Source organism: Humulus lupulus, chromosome 1 (genome assembly GCF_963169125.1).
Source record: "Humulus lupulus chromosome 1, drHumLupu1.1, whole genome shotgun sequence".
NCBI classification, from domain to species: Eukaryota; Viridiplantae; Streptophyta; class Magnoliopsida; order Rosales; family Cannabaceae; genus Humulus; species Humulus lupulus.
The window spans coordinates 117,476,790-117,499,236 of NC_084793.1; the positions used below are offsets into that span (position 1 = coordinate 117,476,790).

A 22,447-nucleotide genomic window follows, 5' to 3' on the forward strand; every position below is an offset into this window, starting at 1 on the left:
TTCTAAACGTACATGTTTACTGTTATTAGTTTGATGAATGTGATTTGTTGAACTTCTGGATGATTGTCTTATGATTGATTGGATGCTACCACTGATTATGTATTTGCTGTTTTGGTTTTCTCGCTGGGCCTTAGCTAACGGGTGCTATGTGGTGCAGGTAAAGGTAAGGTCAAGCTGGACCAACCATGAGTTGGAGAGCTCTGGTGGTGAGGTGTACATTGTCAGTTGCTCGTCCGCCACAGCCGAGGGAAAGTACAGGGACAGAGCCTCAAAGTTTGTATTTTTCCATTAGAGTGGCCACTGGTTGTATAAAACTTTTGAGGATTGTTAATTGTCACTTAAACCGTGTTTTTGGGATCCCATGTACCAAACATCTATTTCAATGAAAATTAATCGTTTATATTCAAAATCTTTTAACCTTAACCTAGTGATTGACCTTAGGATCACATTTATATTCAAACGACTTGATTAGTGAGTCTTGCAGTATTTTAAAATACACAGTGTAATAGTCTTTGTTATCTATGGCGTTACAATTTTTTTCTCTCGCTCTCTAAACTCTCTTCAGCTCTTGACGATTCAATTTTTCTCCAAGATCCTTAACAAGAAAAGCTTGTAAGTTTAGAGAGCAAAGTTTTGTTACATCCCACTCCTTACTCCATGTGAAGAAACCTTAAGCTTCATCAATAGTGGTTTCTAATAAATCTTTTGGAAAGAGTTATTTTATCTTGGCATGTCTTTTGTGAATATTCTTCTCATAATTTGTATTTGTGTTCTAAGTTTGTCTAACCCTATTGTAATTGTTCCATACCATGAGCTATACACTGTTTGTTGAGAGAAAACCACTTACTCCCAACAGATGATGGGTGATAAATACCTTTCATAAATTTAGTGATAAGAGATTCAGGATTATTATGTAGCTGCCATGCTTCCTTTACCAAAAGAGCTTGGCTAAAGAAAGCAAGATTTTGAAAACAAAGATCACCATCTGACTTATGCAAACATAAATGATCCCATTTGCACCAATGAATTTTCCTTTTATCTACATTATATCCCCACCAAAAATGAGAACATAACTTATTGATCTCATGAATAAGAGGCACAAGAAATCTAAACAGGTTCATGGAATAGGTGGGTATAGATTGCACAACAACTTTAATAAGCACTTCCTTGCCACCAGCTGAGAACAATTTAGCTTTCTATTGTACCCTAAAAACACGAGCTCAACTATCTTGTTCGGGTACAACTGACACGTAATAAATAAATGTTACTAGCTTTCGGAGATATCTTGTTAGCTCCAGAAAAAACAACTCGAGGTTGTGTCACTAAGTCTGGGACAGCCCAGGATCCTTTAGATCATTTGAAATGATGTTGACAAGAGACCGAAGTGTCCTGTGTCCAACTCGATCTCATCAGGCCCGAGCATTATCTAAGTCAATCCTTCCTTCTCCAGTTATATCCAATTCGAGAGTGACATCTAGCTCAAGGTAGTTCAAAGACGTGCATATGGAAGAATCCCTACAGAATCGGATGCCTAATATGCACATTAAATGCACATGATCGTTATATACATTTATTTACTGATGTAAATGGAAATAGGCTTAGTTAGGGTATTTATGTATCCATTTATTTGGGAAATTACCTAATATTTTTTATTACCATTTACAGTATGGTTACCCAATATTTTCCATCACAATTCCTTATAAATATAAAGAGAATTGATAATAAAAGGGACCCACATCATGTATGCCAAAACTTTGCTGAAATTGTCATAAACAATTTTTTCAAGAGTTCCTAAGCAAGAATAAGAATTACTCGTGGACTAGGTGGATTTTAACCAGTGAACCACGTTAAAATCTTGTGAGTTTATATTTATGGTTTATTAACAAGCTTAGTCTCTCTCATCAGGTTTCTTAATCCTTTGTTAGCGAAAAATCGCGTCAACAAATTGGTGCTTTAATTGAAAGAAGATTAGGCTTGAAATTTGTCAGAGAATATTTAACAAAATAATCAACTTGGTGGTAACTCATTCCATGTGTGACAATGAATCAGAGAGACTTAGTGACCAAGGAGATTATCGTGCGGCTGGCCCAATTGGAGAGGGCACCTCTATGCAACATCATTCTAGAAAACAACATGTGAACAAGGACGATAATGGAAGTTTGGCTTCGCGCCCTCCGAATCCAAATCCTGGATACAAAATGGAGAATGCCCAGCTAAGGATCCACCTCATCAAGGTTAATAGGAAAATAGATGAGATAATGGTTCAATTACCTCTCCCTGCAATCGACGAGAATGTCGGAAGGAGGCAAAGTGGATCCCACTAATCTCGGTCCACAAGAACAATTGACCCAACGTGAGCTGTTCTTTCAAAAAAAAGCAACCCCGAGCTCCGTGCCTCTTGAGCAGACTCCTAGAAACAACCCACTTGCTATTAATCACAGGAATGAACAAATGACTCACACTTACAGAAATCAGCCTATTCAGACAGGGCGAGCTGAGACAACATTGAGAAGGTCAGAGGTCCTTGGAAATCCACTAGCACCTCAACCAACCGCTCGGGTTCAATGAAACGGATCTGTGTTGCAACCAACTCAGGAAATAAGAGTAGACAATGGACGAGCTAATCTGGTGCATCTTGATAGGAGACGAATTGCCTTGCCAATAAGGCACCCTCCATCGCCTATACGTTATCCAACACCTCCTCACCCACAGAGAAATGTTTCAAATCGTGGGAGTGGCAGGAGAAATTGTGTACCCGTAGAAGATACATATGTCCCGCAATCGTAGGAACAATTAGGCCCACGTGACCTCAGCCTCGAGCAGTACCCTTTGTGAATGGTAGCTATTGGATGGAGAGCCATTGTGGAGGAAGAACTGAGAGTGTACGCAACATGAACTCCCAGAGACATGAGAGCGACTTGAGAAATCAATTGAGCTTTTCCCAAAGCTTGCGTTCCAATCCCTAGTCTGATCTGTGCGACCATCTGAACAAACAAAGAGGGCAGTCGACCCATTACAATGATCTGAGTTACGCATAGATGGTGGGAGATCTGTCAATTGTGCGCGATAATGGCAACGTCCCGTTGATTAGTGCTAAAAAATTTCAATTTATTAGTTTTAAAGTGTAAAATAAATTAAGTTTTAATTAATATTTTCATGGGTTTATTGTAATATATTTTATAATTGAAAATATTAATTTCAATTTAATTTGTGTTTAATTTTCAAGAAATAAATTGCATTTGGACATTAACAAAAAGAAAGAATAAGAAATAGTTGAAATTGAAGAAAAGAAAGAAAAGTTGGAATTTTTTATGGTGCTAGCTCAGCAAGAGTCGGCCTTAGAGCAGCCCAGCCTAGCCTGCCTACCCTCTCTCCTCTCTTCTGCGGGTCTCAGCACCACCTGGTGCCTTCCGTGCTCACCACCTGTCCATGTCCCTACAACCAGCGGACCCACCCACCCGCCTGGCCAGGCCCGCACTTGGATTTGCGACCCACAACACCTGCTTAGAATGTCTGGGCCTTTCTCTTCCTCTTCCTTTGGCCCAATGCTCAACTAGCCCATTTTGCTTGTTTCAGCAACCATTCAAGTTGTCTATGTGGCACCATCTGATTGGCTGCGCCTGGGGACTGCCATTTCTGGTCATTTTGGGCAAAATAATGGTCCATCATCATATCTTCCCTTGTTTTACTCACACTTAAGCTTCATGCAATGAAATAAGTCCAAAAATTTCCATGATAACTCTATAAATAATAATATTAAAAATGTAATTTGGTTTATTCATATTTTATTTATTTGCAACCCCAATTGTATTTCTATTTTGCATATTAATCTTTTTTTAGACTCTCTAAATAGGGGCTCATTTCATTAGTTTCATCTGTAATTTTTAAAGTAAAGAAACTAAAGCAAAATTTCCTCTCACTTTTCTTCTCATATTTCATTATAGAATTTTTGTGAAAATGAAGTGCATAATGACCTAATCTTCCTTGGAAGGTTACGGGTGGTCCCATTTGCAAAGTGATGCTATTTATATTTTTTATTTAATATATGTGTCTTTAAAGTTTATACATTTGAGAAAATTATGTTCATCTTCTTCATGTTTATTTATTGTTGCTTATATTATATATAGAATTAGTTATGCTTTTTCTATGTATTTAAAATTAGTATACATAATATTGATGCTTAGTTTTATGTTCAATCTTTTATTGCATTATGACAATGCTATAGTGTCATCCTTAGATTTTTCATAAGATTAACATATTGTTTCCAAAGTAAGAACATATTTGCTCAAATATATTTTCGTGAAACATTCATGCACTTTAATGTTAAATGTGAACTATTTGTTTGTGTAAATTTTATGAATCAAAGATCTAAGCAGCTAAACAATGCATATGGGTGACTCTTGATGCATTTCTATTATATAATCTTGGATTACACCTTATTTTAATTTGCTTTATTTTACCATAAAATTCTCAAACCAAAAATCATAAACCCATTTCCCTTTCATTACCTTTCACTAACATTTTGTGTTTATTTTTCCACTACTATTTTTGTTCTTAGTTACCTCTTTGTGAAATCGACTGCCTGATATTTACTACAACCACCGCTTAGTGGATGCATACTTTGGGTGTTAAACAAATTTTTGCGCCGTTGCTGGGGAGGTAGTTTTTTTCAAGATGTTAGTAACTTTATTTGAGTTTTTGTTGGTGTTAATGTTGTGTTAGCATACTGTTCTTCCTCTTGTGTGTGTCGTATTTTTTTTTATTATTTCTATTTGCTAATTTTTGGTTAATTTGAATATTGTTAACAAAAAAGTTTAGCTATACAGATAGATATATATATATATATATATTTAAGTAAAAAAACATAATATATGTATACATTTAGAATTTTCTTTCCTTTTTTTTTTCTTTTCCCTTATATATATATAAAGAAACTTCTATTTATATTCATAACGTAAAAAAAAATTAGTTATCAATTTTATATCTTTTTCTTATTTATTTGTTATTTTCTTAGTTTAGTAAATATTTCTAAATTTTTCAAAAACAAAATTAAGATTCTTATTTTATCTTTATTTCATTAAAAATTATAAAAAGACATTATTAGATCTTCCTTATTAAATTTTTTAAGTAGTTTGCTTCCTCTCTTTACATTTTTTTTTGTTTACTTTATTTTTATGTTGATATATTGTGATAATTTTGTTGCTTTAGGATTCTTAGGTTAGACCTTACTTTCTCTTTGTCTTAGTTTTCCTTAAAATTTAGGTCTTCCTTTAAAAAAAAAAATACTTTGCATAATATTTCTCATAAAAATTCAATCATAAAAAGCTTAGTATTGGGAACACTTGTGTAATTTTGCAAATGGTAAAACCAGATATTGTTTTGTCTAGAAAGATTGGTTGTTAAATAAGGTTTGTGATTGTGTTACCCTCCACACTTACCTGGGAACCTCAGGGAGTTCTGTCTAAGGCAAGTGTGAGTCTAAAGCGGTACATTGAAAACCTTCCCAATCATCCAGGTAACATTTCGTGTGTATACCTTTGCACTATTACATTTTTGAACTTATGAATATAAGAAACCCAAGCTTGTTCTATCAAAATAAGCAATTTTACTTTGCTTAAAGGTTATTTGGTCAAAAAGATTTAACTTGTGATCCTCCATACTTACTCGGTAACCTCGGGGAGTTCTAGTAAGGCATTGGAAATTACCCCGAAACCTCCAAATTTTGCTGGGAACAAGTTTAACAAAAAATTTAAAAATAATAATACAATTTTTTTTAATCATTTCTAAGAGTGGATGAATTGTCACGAAACTTCTAGTGAAACTTCTTAAAATTCATCCGCTACTCCTTCTGGAACTCCTTCCACAATTCATTCCTCTCCACACACCTTGGTTGGTGATAATCCATTTGCAATGGATCAAAATGATGAAATATAACCAAGAACTCTAAATGACTACCTCCATCCTACTCGCACTTCCACGTCTTCATGCAATATATTCCCTCTTAATATGCCCACATTGGACTTTAAACCGAGCATGATTCAACACTTTCCCACATTTCATGGAATGGAAAATGAAAGTCCATACGTGCATATTCGAGAATTTGAGGAGGTAGTAGCCACATTCTATAACTGAGTTGAAAAATGTCGATTCTATACGATTAAAGTTCTTCCCCTTCTCCTTGAAGGACAAACCTAAAAGCTTGATATACTCTTTGAGGTATAGTTCTATTGGAACATGAGAGGAAATGACCAAATCTTTCTTTCTGAAACATTTCCCTAGCCATAAGACCAATGGTCTAAAATGACAGATTTCTACATTTTCCCCAAAAGACAATGAAATGTTTATCAAGTTTGGGAAAGATTCAAAGATCTGTTAAATCATTGCCCTCACCATGGTTATGAGAACTGGTGATTGGTCAATTACTTCTATGAAGGCCTCATAAGTCGTGAAGGCCAATTTGTAGACATGCTATCCAATGGTGGATTCCTCGAAAAAGAGCCACACGATGCTCTTGAATATCTCAAAGAAATTGTAAAATAATCTCACACTTGAACTAGTCCAAGTACTACTGATAGTACCAACTAACATAAACCATCTATGATTTATCAACTTCGAGAAAAGGAAAAAAGGATAGTGTTAAGGCCCAACTCAAATCTTTGTAAAAGATGTTTGAGGTTTTAATGACGAAAAGTGGCCAAAAACTGCACGTGATTACTCAAGCCAAACCATAAGAACCTTATTTTGTCTATGGAGAGATGGAGCATTTAGCTAAGGAATGCTTAGCTTTAATGAAATGAGGGGTGTTTATGAGAAGCAATGCAATGCCTTAGGGGCATATAACAAGACATTCTCCCATTTCTTGCCAAATTGGGACTCATGAAGTCAGCCAACTTGACCTTGGCGCGATTGTAAATCTCATGCCTTATTCTGTGTACTCACAACACGGTCTTGGAGAAATGAAGTCAACATCTGTTGTCCTACAGCTTGCTGACCACTCCATCAAAAAGCCTCGGGTTATTGTTGAGGATGTTCTAGCTAAAATTAAATAATTCTATTACCCCGTGGACTTCCTTGTTATTGATACCCAATTTGTGGAAATCATGGAGTCAAAAATTCATATTATCCTCAGAAGACCATTCCTTGCTACTGCAAATGCTTTAATCAAATGTTGGAAATATGACGTTAAAGGTAAACATTTTCCACATTGGAAAATAACCCCAGGAGGATGACGAGTGTTATCAAAATTTTATGATTGACACTATAATTCATGAGAAGATTCAATTGCAAAGCAATTTTGATAATCTTGATGAAATTATCCTTCTATCTAAGCATGAAAGTCCTGACCTTGTTGAGTCCACTCTTGCAATTTCTTATCATAAAGACTCACAACATAAAGCGGAAAAGTTTTGGAAGCCTCGTTTTGAAGAGCTACCTCATGAGAGGGCATAGCAAAAAACTTCAGTTGAAGAGGTTTCAACTGTTCAACTGACCCAACTACCCGAGGGTTTAAAACATGTCTTCTTGGGAGACGGTGAAACCTTTCCAGTTATCATCTCATCCAACCTTCAAAATTCTCAAGAATTGTAGTTACACGAGCTACTGCGAACGTATACATCTGCGATAGGCTGGACACTTGTTGATATCAAAGGTATTAGCCCCTTAATTTTCTCCATCAAATCAGTCAGGAGGATGAGGTTATCCCTCGAAGGGATCCTCAAAGGCGACTAATTCCCACAATGAAATTAATCGTGAAAAATGAAGTGCTAAAATTACTAGACGTTGGTATCATCTACCCAATGGCCGAGCAAATGGGTTAGTCCAAGTCAGGTAGTACCCAAGAAATCGGGTGTAAGCATTGTTCAAAATGAAAAGGGGGCCCTTGTCCCCACATGAATTGTAATGGGATGGTGTATGTGCATTGATTACAGAAAATTAAATGTCGCCTCCCGCAAAGATCATTTTCTGCTCCCATTCATTGATCAAATCCCTGAGCGTGTAGCTGGTCATCCCTTCTATTACTTTCTTGATGTCTATTCAGGCTATTACCGAATTGAGATTGTATTAGAGGACCAAGTTAAGACCATTTTCACTTGTCCTTTTGAAACTTTTGCTTACTGGCGTATGTCATTTGAGTTGTGTAATGCACCACCTACTTTCCAAAGATGCATGATGAGTATCTTTAGTGACATGATTGAAAAATCTATGGAAGTATTCTTGGATGACTTAACTATCTTTGGAAAATATTTTGATACATGCCTTCTCAACCTTGAAGCCATTTTGATACATGCCTTCTCAACCGAGCTACAACTTGGAGGGACAATAACCCATATAACGCACAAGATAGGATGGGAGTTGGTAACTGGTTCCCAAACAACCTAGAGACAAAGGATCCAACCCTTGAACGACAGAAATTGATGGAGGAAAAAATGAAGAAGCGTTTATCTAGATAAAACATGGATGACTGCAACTCTGATGAGGAGCTCGAGCCCTTTGCTCCTCACATCGCGGCAACTCCCTATTCTGTTGGCTTCAGAATGCTAAATATACCAACATATGACAGAAAGTATTGACTGTCTAACCACGTTGGGTCCTTTAACACTTTGATGATGACCTATAACGTTAGCGTCGACTTGAGGTGTGTCATGTTCCCAGCTACTTTGACAGGACCATCCAAGAAATGGTTCAACAAGTAAAAGAAACACTCGATCACCTCCTGGAAAAAATTGTCCATCAAGTTCTAGAGGAAGTTTCATGCTGAAAGCAAGTTTGAGTTGAGGCTGACTCATTGGAAACCATTAAACAATAGCCCGGTGAATCCCTGAAGGCCTACCTCAATCGGTTCACCAATATGGCAACATGGGCTAGAGACGTTGATGACAGTACCAAGCTCATGGCTATGAGGACATGGATCGCCATGGGTGGAGAACTATGGAAGGAACTCCAAAGTACCTACTAAAGTGTACGGATGAGTTCTTCACTCGAGCTAAGTAGTGGATCAACATGGAAGAAGCAGAGTCTGCAGTCACAGGAACCAGTGAGACCCCTATTCAGCCTGCTGGAGTGGTGACGGATGTTGTAGCCTCTACTCAGCCCATGGCCCATAACAACAAAGCACCAAGTGATAAAATAAAAAGAAATGGTGAGAGCGACCAGACTGGGTCAAAAAAAAAATCTCAAGGAGAAGTGCACTTCTATCTCCACCGTGTATACCGACCTAATAGACACGCGGGAACACAATTATCTGGGTAATTTTGCTCGTCTCTCATGGAAGAAGCAAGAACCTCTGAAGCACCAGATGACAAAGAGATATCCGACCAAATTTTTTCGTTTTCATAACAACATTGGCCACAACACTAACGATTTTTGTCAATTAAAGGATGAGATCGAGACACTCATCCGAGCTGGACCGTTAGCACAATATGCTCGGAACCGAGTAGCCCCTAATCAGCCAGAGGTGCAAAATCCTCAACTAGCTTAGGGAAATGAAATCAATCAACTAGTAGCTCTCCCAGCTCCTAGAAACCAGATCATCCCTCCACATGTTGAAGGAATAGATATAGTCACCATTGCAAGCGGACCTTTCCAAGCCGATAGAAGCAATGGATCTCAATAAAGATATATCCAGGAGCTAAAGATTTATGAGGGAACAATATTTACTTCGGAGCAGAGGTTATCAAACAACAACGATTGGATAAACAACCAATTAGTTTTATGGAAGAAGACACTAGCCATGTCCAATTCCCTCATAATGATTCGATGGAGATAACCATTCATCTCGCTAATTGAAGGGTGAGAAGAATCTTAATTGATAATGGGAGCTCAGTGAATGTGCTATTTAGGTCCACTCTTAAAAATATGGGACTATCTATAGCTGACCTTAAGGTGACTCCATGACTCATTATGGGTTTTCAAGAGAAGGAATGGCAGGAATAGGAATGATCAAGCTTGTTGTAACCTTAGGAGAAGAAGCACGGGTCGTTGCTAAAATGCTTGAGTTCATTGTAATTGACTGGCCACCTGCTTACAAAAAAATCTTGGGGAGACCAACACTGATGGAGTTTGAGGCCATAACTTTTGTTCACCACTTGGCCATGAAGTTCCCTTCGTCCTTGGGGATATACAATGTAAGAGGGGATCAGCTTGCTACTAAAGAATGCTACAACATTTCCATGAAGGGAAAGTCACAACTCAAGCAGCAGACCATGATGGTAATTAAAGAGAATGAGGAGTCTCAAGCAATGGAATTGGTGAAGAGGCAGAATCTCAGGAGACCGACAATGAGGTCGCCCAATTGGATGAAATAGACCCAAGAATAAGTGAAGTTCAATCTGAACTCCAGGCTCTAGAGGTGCTCAAATAGATAATTCTCGACCCAAAGACACCTTTGAGGGTGGTGAAGATTGGGAAGAATGTAGGAGCTGAACGAAAGAAGGAGATGGTTGAGCTTTTGAGTAAAAATCTAGACATCTTCATCTGGTCAGACGAAGATATGGTGGGAATCAGTTCAAGTGTGATTATGCACACCCTAAACTTGGACAAAAACGTTCCTGAGAAATAACATAAATGAGGGTTATTGTTGAAGGAGCGAGGAGAAGCTATAGGGGAAGAAGTAACTCGCCTATTGAAATGCAAGTTCATTAGAGAGGAAAAATATCCGACTTGGATAGCCAACCCTGTTTTGGTTCTAAAGCCAAACAGAAAATGGAGGGCATGCATTGACTTCTCTGACTTGAATAAGGCATGTCCAAAAGACTATTTTCCACTGCCAAGAATAGATCAGTTGGTTCACGCCATGTCTGCCCACGAGCTCATGTCCTTTATGGATGTTATTCTGGATATAACCAAGTCACGATGAATCATGGAAACCAAGAGCAATCTAGCTTCATGACCAAACACAATGTATACTACTACATAGTCAGGCCATTCGAGCTAAATAATGCTGGTGCCACGTATGAGAGGCTAGTAAAAAAAATGTTTGTTGATCAGATCTTGAAAATTATGGAAATGTACGTCGATGACATGCTCGTCAAGTAAAAAACTGCCGACACCAATGTGTCTGATCTAGAAGAATGTTTTGGTGTATTGGGAAAGTATCATATGAAGCAGAACCCCCAAAAGTGCACCTTTGGCGTCTCACCAGGGAAATTTCTAGGCTTTATAGTTAACTCAAGGGGGATTGAGGCAAACCTTGAAAAAATCAAGTCGTTGCTAGAAATTTTGTCACCCAGGTCGCAAAAAGAAGTCCACAATTTAACTGGAAAAGTTGCGGTCTTAAATTGGTTTGTGTCCAAGTCCACGGAAAAATGCCTCCCATTTTATAATTTGCTGAGGGGAAACAGACGATTTAAGTGGACATAAGAATGCGAATAGGAATTTCAAGATCTGAAGGCACATTTAGCTGAACCCATAGTTTAATCAAAACCAGTTGCTGGGGAATGTCTATACTTATACCTAGTAGTAATGGAGAACGCGATTAGCGCTGTGTTAATTGGAGAAGAAAATTGAGTGCAAAAACCAATGTATTACACAAATAAGAGGATTTTGGGAGCTGTATCTATATATCCTTTGATTGAGAAGCTCATGCTCTGCACAATCTTGGTTTCAAGGAAGCTCAGGCCATATTTTCAAATCCACACCATACATGTCTTAACCGATCAACCTTTAAGGCAAGTCTTGGAAAACTCTGAAGCATTGGGACATCTGTTGAAGTGGGTCATCGAATTTAGTCAGTTTGAAATATTATACAATCCACGAACAACAATAAAGGACTAGGCGCTCGCTAAGTTCATAGCGGAATGTACCGGGTTCTAGGACGAGCCTATGAGGGAACCGGTACAAGAATTTTGGCAACTCCTCAGTGATGGGTCATCCAACGAAAATGGATTTGGAGCTGGAATAATCCTAATTACACCTGAAGGATATTGATTCCATACAACTCTCAGATTCATTTTTGACGCATCCAACTGCGAAGCGATGTACGAGGCTTTGTTGGCCGGAGTTTGGGTAGCAAAAGAATTGAAAGAAAAGGAGATTAAATGTTTCAGTGATTCTCAGCTCGTGGTTTATCAAGTATTGGGGGAATATCTAGCTAGAGAAATCAAAATGGCGGCTTATCTAGCTAAGGTAAAAAGCCAACTATCAATGTTTGAATTCTATTCTATCGAACAAGTACCACACTAGTAGAACACAAATGCAGATAGTTTAGCTTGACTCGCCACCACCAAAGAAACAAACACATTGAATGTGGTAACCATAGAATTCTTGGACAAACCAAGCATAGGTGGAGAGCCAAGAGAGGTCAGAATAATTTATGAAGGATCGAGTTGGATGACTCCAATCAAGGAATACCTCACGTTTAGAAAACTCCCTGAAGACCGCAAGGATGCATAAAAATTACTATATCAAGTCCCGAGGTATGTTATGGTCGAGGGGATTCTATATAGATGGGGTCAGTTTGTGCCTCTTCTAAGATGTGTCTTGCCTGAGGAAGTGCAAGCTATCCTCAAAGAGATTTACGAAGGGTTTTATGGAGACCACGTTGGGGGGCAAAGCTTGGACCTAAAGGTGTTAAGGCAGTGCTAATTTTGGCCCACACCGGAAAAAGACCTGGCCTCATATGTCCTCAAGTGTGACAAATGGAAATGCTTTGCCTTAATCGCATGAGCCACACCCATGGAGCTAACCATGATATCCTTGCCCTGGCCATTTTCCATATGAGGGAACGACCTAATTGGATCATTACCAACTAGAAAGGGAGGAGTTCGCTATGCGGTTGTCACAATCAACTATTTCAAGAAATGGGTAGAGGCTGAACTGTTGCCAACTATAACCTCAAAGAGAATGATGGACTTTGTGGTGAATAACATAATATGTCAATTTGGACTCCAAAAAAAGATTGTGTCAGACAATAGGACTCAATTTGAAAGCGACCTATTCATAGCTTACAGCGATAAATACGGCATAGCTAAGAGTTTCTCCTCAGTGGTGTACCCTCAGGCCAATGGGCAGGTCGAGGTAGTCAATAAAACCCTTATGGAAAATGTAACGCTTTGGATAGCCAAGACCGTTACACTCTATGTTTACAAATGTGCAAGACTTGCTAATCAAGTCATTTAGTTAGAAACTACAGTTGAACTAGGGTTAAAAGATTTTGGTCTCAAAAGCTACATTTATTATAATCAAACATTTTTACATGGGATCCCAAAAGTATTAGCGTTAAAAGACTCAATACAAAATTTCAAGATAATAGTACAGTTACTAGCCACTCTAAGGAAAAACAAACAATTAGGCTTTTCTCGTCCTGTATTACTCCTCGGCCGTGGCGACCGATCAGTTGACTATGTACATTCAGCCTCAAAGCTCTCCATCTCAGGACTAGTCCACTTTTCCCTTGCCTTTACCTGCACCACGTAGCACCCATGAGCTAAGGCCCAACAAGAAAACATAATAACAGAATATGATCATGAAACAAACAACCAGATAACTCATACATTATAATCATATACTCAACATTCCAACTATTAACATTAAACAAGTATTCAGCATACCAGGTTCATCATTTCATACTAATAACCAATTCAGATATGATAACCAGGGTCAATGCCCTTAGGTCGCACCCTCTATTTATCCCACTGACTCCAGCTCGCTCAAACCGAGCTCAGTGATTATAAAGCTGTCCTCAGCTACCAGTGACCGAGCCGCGCTCTGTGCGCAAATATTGATTACGGCACTCTTAGGTCATTGATCACATGTCCCATGGCATAATACCATCTATGACATCATACAAATATAGGGAGCTCTTAGTCCCAACACAATCACATAACCGGGTGCAGTTTTCTTACCTTTAGATTCCGATAGCTTTGTTCAATTCAACCCTCAAGCACGATCCCGTCTTAGCCTTATCGTACACCTAGTCATAGCCATAGATCAGAATCATCACCAAACTTCAATCCCAAATCTAACCTCGGAACCATTCCCAAGCCCTCGGGAAGCCCTTATTCCACCAAACGGGGTGGTGGAATCAAATCCCGAGCTCCCGGGCAAAAACCCTAGGAAATAACCCAAAAATCCCCTTCTGGGAACAGGGTAGCGCTACAGCGCCCTAAAGTGGGTGCTCCAGCGCTACAAACGAAGCCCAAAAATGCCCTAAGCATCCAAGCCTAGCGTTGTAGCGCCCTAAGGCTAGCGCTACAATGCACTCACAGCCAGACAACACCAAGGTTTTTCCCCTTCGAACTTCCTTGAGAAAAAACCCTCTAACATCCTTCCAAACCTCAACCAAACACCAAATCCAGCCCACCATCATCTATATCTCACCCCATATGACCCAACCATATGAAAATTAAGCACATGCACCCCAAAACAAAGAAATCACCATAGCTGAGCTTAGAGCTCAAAAGCTCAACTTAAAACCACAAAAACCTCAGGATTTTAGAGCTAGAATTTCATACCTTCAATGTAGATTCTCAACCTAGATTATCCCTAGTGTCCTTTCAACCTCAAGCCCTTCACTTCCTCAAGCTTATCCCCCTTGTACCCATCAAAAACTCAAGTTTAGAAAATCATCTCAGCCAAAACCAGAAACACAAGAGCAGAACCTAGAAACTTACGTTAGTTGTATGCCTAATCCTTGATGAACTCTCAAAATTGATCAAGGTCCGAAGTGCAAGCCTTTTCCTGAAGCTCCTCTGAACTTTAGCTCCAAAAAGCCCCAAGAATTGAAGAAGGAATCCAAAATCATGAGAGAAAAGAGACTTTTATTTCTTTTTCCTTCTTTCCTTTCTTTTCTTCAGACTTCTTTTTATTTCTTTCAGTTTCTACTATCCTCTAAACTTTCCACTAACGCTAAAAGAACAAATTGATACTTATCTCAACTTTTAACTGAAATGACCAATTTTCCTTCCCATAAATCCTAAGCCATTACATCATTCTAAGGGCATTTTGGTCATTACACCCAATTCTCGCTAATTCCTCGAATGTCTCTAATATTTATCGCTTACTACTCGACACCTAACTAATCACCAATTATATTCCTCAATGTAAAAATAGACTCCAATATATTTCCTAAATTCCCATAAATACCCCCAGGCTCGCCCCGACCCGGGTATAAATCCCCGTCGTGACTTTTTTGCTAAACCACTCACTAGGATCGCCTCGAGTCACAAGCTACAAATATATCCACATAATAATGTGGTCTCAACAATTTATCACAGTTATTTACATTTATGCCCTCAACGGGCCAAAATTACGAATATGCCCTTCTAACCTAATCAGGGCCTATATGCACACTAATACACATAGTCATGCATCACAGATATCCAAGTAATCATATAACATGCTTTTAATCATTAAATCACATGTAATCCAGTTATGCCCTCGCGGCACACTAATCAAGGCCCTTAAGCCCTATTAGTAAATTTGGGTCGTTACAACAAATCTAATGAAACGACTAGAGGATGCTAAAGTGTTATGGCCCAAGAAACTCCCATAAGTACTCTGGGCCTACAAGACCTCACATCGCACTTCCACTGGGCATACTCCATTCTTTCTAACTTTCGGAAGCAGAGCTATGCTCCTAGTCAAAGCTTTGGTAATGTCACATAGGCAAAAGTTCTTTGACCAGGATCAGAATCATGAACTGCTTAATGCTTCCATGGATTTAAATGAAGAACGCGACAAAAATCGCAGTTACAACTTGCCCATTACCAGCAAAGGGTGAGACGCTACATCAACTAAAAGGTCAAAGAGTGGAGACTCAAACTAGGATATTCAGTGCTCTTAAGGGTGTTCCTAGCTAACAAAGACCCTAAAGGCAGTTTACTGGGACCGAACAAGGAAGGACCCTATTAGTTCGTGGAGATCTTACGGTAATGAACCTTCAAACTAGCTCAGTTAAATTGAGAGATGGTTCCACAAACCTGGAATGCCTTGCATCTCAAGAATGTATTACCAATGATAAGAAGTCTTTGTTAGACTTTATTCACTTCATCTCATGTAAGGCTTACGTATAAAAGCCATATATCGTGTTGTTTCAATTTGAATAGTATAAGGTTATTGTGTAATTTAGACACGGTGGTAGAAGTTTTCAATTTATTCATGTTATTTAGCATGACTTGATTATGTAGAAGCGATCTAGAACATTTTTAAATTCTGATCGCTTAGGGGAATATAACCCATCGTCTTTGGAATATTCGACAACTTAGAATTTGGAAATTTGGAAAATATGCGGCTTTTCAAAGCCCGAGTTTTCAAAGCAATTCTGAATGCGAACTAAGTTAAGGAAACTCAGAGTGAAAATAAAAATCCTAGAATTTAACTAGGTTCAAAAATCCTGGAGCCAAACCAGGTCCGAGGCCTGAATCCTAACAGGTATGCGAAAATTGGTAGTCAAAACTTTTGTATATAACCAAGTCAATGACTAGAAACTAACTGGTCAAGCCATCAGGCACATATCTTGATGTAAAAAGCACTCCCTACCACTACATAAGTTTATAAAAGCTTCAAAAGTTTATAAACACGATAGTAACCAATGGAAAAGGGGAGCAGAAAGATCGAACATAAAAAAAATCAACATATAAAAGGAAAATATGTTTAAATTGAACGAGGATAATTAACCTTGAAGTAGTACCCAAAGGTAATTGTCTCAGCCTAAAAGGCCTCCTGACAAGGGTTTTCAATAACCCCAAACAATAAAAAAAAAACACATATATGGAAGAGTCCTCTCATCCTTGAGCTCCGACCGTTTGCTCCTGAGATGAGACCCTCTTCTTTTCCTCCATCAGCTCTGGCCGTGGAGGCCGTCTCTGCGTGCTCCTTTTCCAATTGACCCTGTAACTTGGTGAGATAGGGTTCCCAAACTTCAACATCGAGGAATGAGAAATCGATGTCCTGATTGTACGCCCAAAACCGATAGAACATTTCCTCCAATGAGCTCTCTATCTGGGCAGTGTGGCCCTTCACCTGAAGATTAAGCTCCTCGATCTAGGCAACATCCTCCTTGGCCTTGGACAGGGACTTATTCTTGACCTTCGAAACCTTCAGGTTAAGGTCCTTGACCTCCTGTAGAGGCTGATCATGGCCCTGGATCACCTCTAAGGCTTGCGCCTTAGCCAATTTTTCGTTATTCTGGGAGGTTTCCAAAGCTGCTTTGGCCTCTTCCACCACAACCCGGATTGAGAAATACCTCGAATCTGAGCCATGCAAGACTACAACTAATGATTAATTAGGGGTCAGTTCATGAAATCATGGAACTAAAGAAGGAGGATAAGGATAGGACTTACGGTCAGAGTCATTCCCAACACAGATTCTAGGATGATCACCGAGGGTTTTGCCTTTATGTCCTGTAGTTCTCTGATGCTGACTAGGTTTGCATGCTTCGTCATGTAGTTCACGATATCCTGGAGCGAACTGTGTAGGGGCTCTCAATGTTTTCCCACCTCAATGTGAGGACTAGGGATCATGACAGTTGGGGTTGTGGCTTGGACGACCTGGGGGACATTCACAGGACCATGATGAGCTAGGGGAGGAGCATATTGGGTCGTAATTGAGGAGAGTTTTGGCTGCTTCTGGCTAGAGTTGGTTCCCTTGGATTTGGCTAGAGATCCAACAATGGATCTAGTTCTAGATGTAGCCTTCTTCAAAATCCTCGGCCTCTTGACGGTAGGGCCAATGCTGAAGATATCCTGGAGGCTCATATCTTCTTCTACAAGAATGGACAGAAAAGTTAGAACAAAGAGTTATAATTCTAACTGTTTAAACAACAAGAATTAACAGAACAAGAACCCTACCCTCCGAACTGGAGGAGGAAACTATAACGATCAGTTCAAGATTATGGATCGGGCTAGACACAACCTCTAACTCTTGGATTAATGGGGGAGGGAGAGATTCTAACATTACTACTTTGTGGGACTTACTAGATCCGGGTTCCTCATCCAGACTAGGCTCATATTCAGCTTTCCTAATACCTGGGTTAAAGGAACCATGACACAAGGAATGCCATGATAGGAGATTCGTACCATATTGCTAAAAAAAATGTGGACATGAAGTGTAAAGTGTTATATACTACTACGATGTACTTAGGGTAGGAAAAGTCATGGCGAACAACCAATTATTCGACACACTGATGAAAGGTTACATCCAAGTCTAGGTCTTCGGAATGTCTGTTAACGAATTGCCTCGAATTGAATCGAGGTAGTGCAAACCTGGCAGTAGCATGATTTATTTCCCTATCTTTATTACCTTGGCCAGAGATACTGGCTTTTGCCCCTGATTGGGCACGACCTTGGTTAGTATCCTGCCCGCCTTCAGCAGTCTTTCTTTTATGCACCTACAGTGCAACTTTCTCCTCTTCCTCTACGACTAGAGGTAGCCTTTTTAGAAGACCTCGATGCTTGATGGCCAGAGTTTGATCTTCTATGATCAACTTGCAGCCTACCATGGTGGCGCCATTCACTGGCCCTTTGAACTCTTTCTCCTCGTCTGGAGTGCTGGCCAAAGTATTGTATTGACCCCCAAGGGTTTGAGACCATGTTGTTCTCTTATAAATAGCTACACAAGATAAAAACTCGATTAGAATAAGTAAAACTCATAAAAAGTAAGAAATTCATATGAAGAGTTTAAAAGCTAAGATACTTACAAGGTTGGTTGAAATAATGGTATTTGCAATTCCGGAATCCATTTGACATAATGAACTGGTCTTTGAAGTCATTTAGATTTTTGGGGAGGTCGATTATGCAGGTAGATTTGGGAAACTAGGTGAGGTAATAAAATTCATCACTACGGGTTTCAACGCCTGGATAGACCTTTAGACAGAAAAAAATATAAAATATCCTCTGGGTAGGGACCTCCCACTTGTTCTTGAAGAATGGATACTTTAGCCTTACAAGGAGGCGATAAAAATTTGGCGGGAGCTAATATGGCGCGAGCTTCACATAGTTCAGGAAGTCCGCAAAGTACTGATCCAATGGGAAGAATGCACCTGCCTTCAGGTGTTCATCATTCTAGGCCCCGAAGTCATCCTCCAACGGGGCACAACTCCACTCACCCTCCAATGGAGGTTGAGCGTAGAAGTTGGGGTTCTTCTTGATTCCATGACTTAGAATTATATTATTCACCTTGAGTTGAGAAGTGATTCGAGGCACGATCCTCTCGGCCTTGAAGAAAATGTCAGGTTCTACGTGGATCTCATTCTCCACTACTAGACTAAAGTGGGGGATGGGGGTCTCGTGGGCAACCATCTTATCCTTGCTATATGAAGAGGAGCCCGCAATGGTCTTTTCCTTTTGTTGGACCATGATAATTATTTTTGGTTTGCCTGGTTACAAAATGACACATTAGAGACGACCTAGGGATGCAACCTAGTTATAATAACAAAAGAAATGGCAACCTAAGATTCTAAGGCTTCACTACTCGACCTAAAGTATCTTCAGATTAATCTCAGGCCTAATACCCTGATGCTTGGCTTCACGTGCACTCTTAATTCATGTGCCCTAATCTCGGGAAGGTATTGAAACTTCAGGATTCGTGTGTAAACAATGTTGTTTAGAAAAGAGGTTTAATGCAAAAACACACTGGAAAATTTCATAAACTTGTCAAAAAAATGAGTAAAAAGAAACTTAAACAATAGTAAAGGTGTGTTTACGGACTGGTTCTTGATCGAGGTTGTAAAAGGACGAAGAACGACGAAGATTGTAGAAACTCTGGGAGGTAATCTTTGAGGGTATTTCTAAGAGGAAAGAAATAGGGTTTCTAAGAATTTTGGAGAGAAATAAGGAAGGGAAATTCAAATGCAAAGGTGGTGAATGCAAGGTTTTTTTTTCCTATTTATACGTCAAACTTGGGGACAAATCTGGGCCACACGATTAAAGTAGACCGAGATCCGAGGGTCAGAATGAAATAAACCAAACGACAGCAAAAGGTTGATAAGACAACTTTCACAGTACTCAAAAGTTGAACAGACACCTATAACAAACAGACATGTGTCTTCTACTCAAGAGAGTGGGTAGGAACGTATTCTCACAACAGAATCCAAAAAGTCCTTACTCTGTGTGTCAGAAGTGATGTCATACAGGAGTAAGGACTTGGGGGGAAAATATTGTACCCTAAAAACACGAACTCCACTATCTTGCTTGGGGTACAGTTAGCTCGTAATTTATAAAAGTTACAAGGTTTCAAAGATATCTCGTTTGCTCTAGACAAAATAGCTCGAGGTTGTGTCACTGAGTTTGGGATTACCCAAAATCCTTCAAATCATTTGAAATGTTGATGACAAGAGATCGGAGTGTCCCTTGTTCAGATCGCCTTTGTAAGGCCCGAGCATTATCTAAATCAATCCATCCTACTCCAGTTATGTCCAGTTTGAGAGTGACATCTAGCTCGAGGCGGTTCAAAGATGCGCATATGCAAGAATGCTTGCAGACTCGGATGCCACATGCGCATTAAATGCACATGATTGTTATATACATTTATTGATTGATGTAAATGGAAATAAGCTTAATTAGGGTATTTACGTATCCATTTATTTGGGAAGTTACCCAATATTGTGTGATACCATTTATAGTACAGTTACCCAATATTGTCCATCACAATTCCCTATAAATATAAGGAGAATGGACAATAAAAGGGACTGAAATCTTTTATGTCAAAACTCTGCTGAAATTATCATAAAAAATTTCTTCAAAAGTTCCTAAGCAAGAATAAGAGTGACTTGTGGACTAGGTGGATTTTATCCACTCAAACATGTTAAAATCTTGTGAGTTTACATTTCCAAGTTATTAACAAACTTAATCTTTCTAATCGGGTTTCTTAATCCCTATTGACAAAATTCTGCATCAACACTTTCCAATCAAAAAATTTATTCCAAATGTGATCACGAGTAGATTGAAATAAACCCTTGTTGTCTTTACCCCCAAAACAAGGGAGACGTACAATATTAACACCCAATAATGTAGTCATATTATTTCTTTCTGACTGAGGTATCTTGGAGCTAAAGCACTCTGCAGATTTAGAAAAATTAATCATTTTCCTCGAAGCTTCACCATACCAACGAAAAAGATCTTTAAAACAACCACAAACAACACTTGAAGCTTTAAGGAAGAATAAACTTTCATCAACAAAAAATAATTGAGAAATGGAAGGGCCTGAGCAACCACGGTTGATACCTGATAGCAATCCATTCTCACAATCTCTCCGAACTAGTGAAGATAATCTTCAACACAAATAAAGAATAAGAAGGGGAAGAGAGGGTCACCCCGACGAAGACCTCGTAAAGGAATTATATGCCCCATAATATTGCCATTCAGACTGAAAGAATAATGTACCAATGCAATACAAGCATACACTTTTTGAATTCAAACTGTATTGAAACCCAATTTTTTCATCACTCTGGATAGGAAAGTCCATTAAACATGGTCATAAGCCTTGTACATATCAAGCTTGAGAGCTAAAGCACCTTGTTTTCTTTTGTTTCTCCTTTTGAGATGGTTAACACACTCAAAGCCTATCATGGCATTATCAGTAATCAATCGCTTAGGCAAGAAATCACTTTGTTCTTTAGAGATTACATCACTAAGAATTTCCTTCAATCTATTCGCCATAGCTTTTAAAATGATTTTATAAAGCATATTGCAAAGACTAATGGGTTTGAATTCATAAAATCTTTGAGGTTTCAAGACTTCGGGTTTAAGTAAATTTGTTGACGCATTTTTTTGACAACAAAAATAAAATCAATTAAGCAGAAGAAATAATTTGAATAAATCAAAAGAAAGATAGATATTTTTTTGTGGTTCAATAGTTAAATCTACCTAGTCCACGAGTCACTTTTATTAAAATCTCTGCGTTAAAGCTTGAAAGCATTTTCACATAGTTTAAGTATAAAAATTTTGTGTGTCCAATAAATGACTAAGGTTCTGGAATTTATAGACCCAGATACTCTTCTCCACGATTTTAGGGAGGAGTTATACAAATATCTTATTTGAATTTGAATTACAAATGACTCAGTCAACAATACAATATATAAGCTAATTCCTAAAAAATAGGGATAGTTTACTATAAAATTATTTTCTGACTCTTTTAAATGCAATATCGAGCTGAAGTCAATATTCTTCGAGTTGACATATATCAGTTGCTCTTTTTCGAGCTAGCTTCCTCGCTTCGAGCAGAAATTATTCACTACCTCGTAATTGCATAAATGTTTTTAATGGTAATAATATTAAAATCCGAGCTTAATTGTGTTATCTCTGGTGTAACGCCCTGGTTACCCCAGAATAGTAACGGTGAACCGGAAATTTGACTCGCTACCCGAGTCCTTTGGTTAAAAACGTGCATCTAAGTGTTATTATCAGGCTAAGGTGAAAAACCAATCAAAAGGAAAGGATATATTTTATTAAATACATAAAACTGTTCATGGGCCCATCCAAAACATTTACAAGTTGTTTATAACTCAAAATGC

The 22,447-nt window shown here is 38.7% G+C and overlaps 1 non-coding gene across 1 annotated transcript; it reads right to left on the reverse strand.

The window, feature by feature from the left end:
* Positions 1-6,292: 6,292 nt before the first annotated feature.
* Positions 6,293-6,398, reverse strand: LOC133813100 (small nucleolar RNA R71). Its single transcript, XR_009884144.1, has one exon. It is a non-coding gene; the product is annotated as a small nucleolar RNA R71 (small nucleolar RNA).
* Between the last annotated feature and the right edge of the window lie 16,049 nt (positions 6,399-22,447).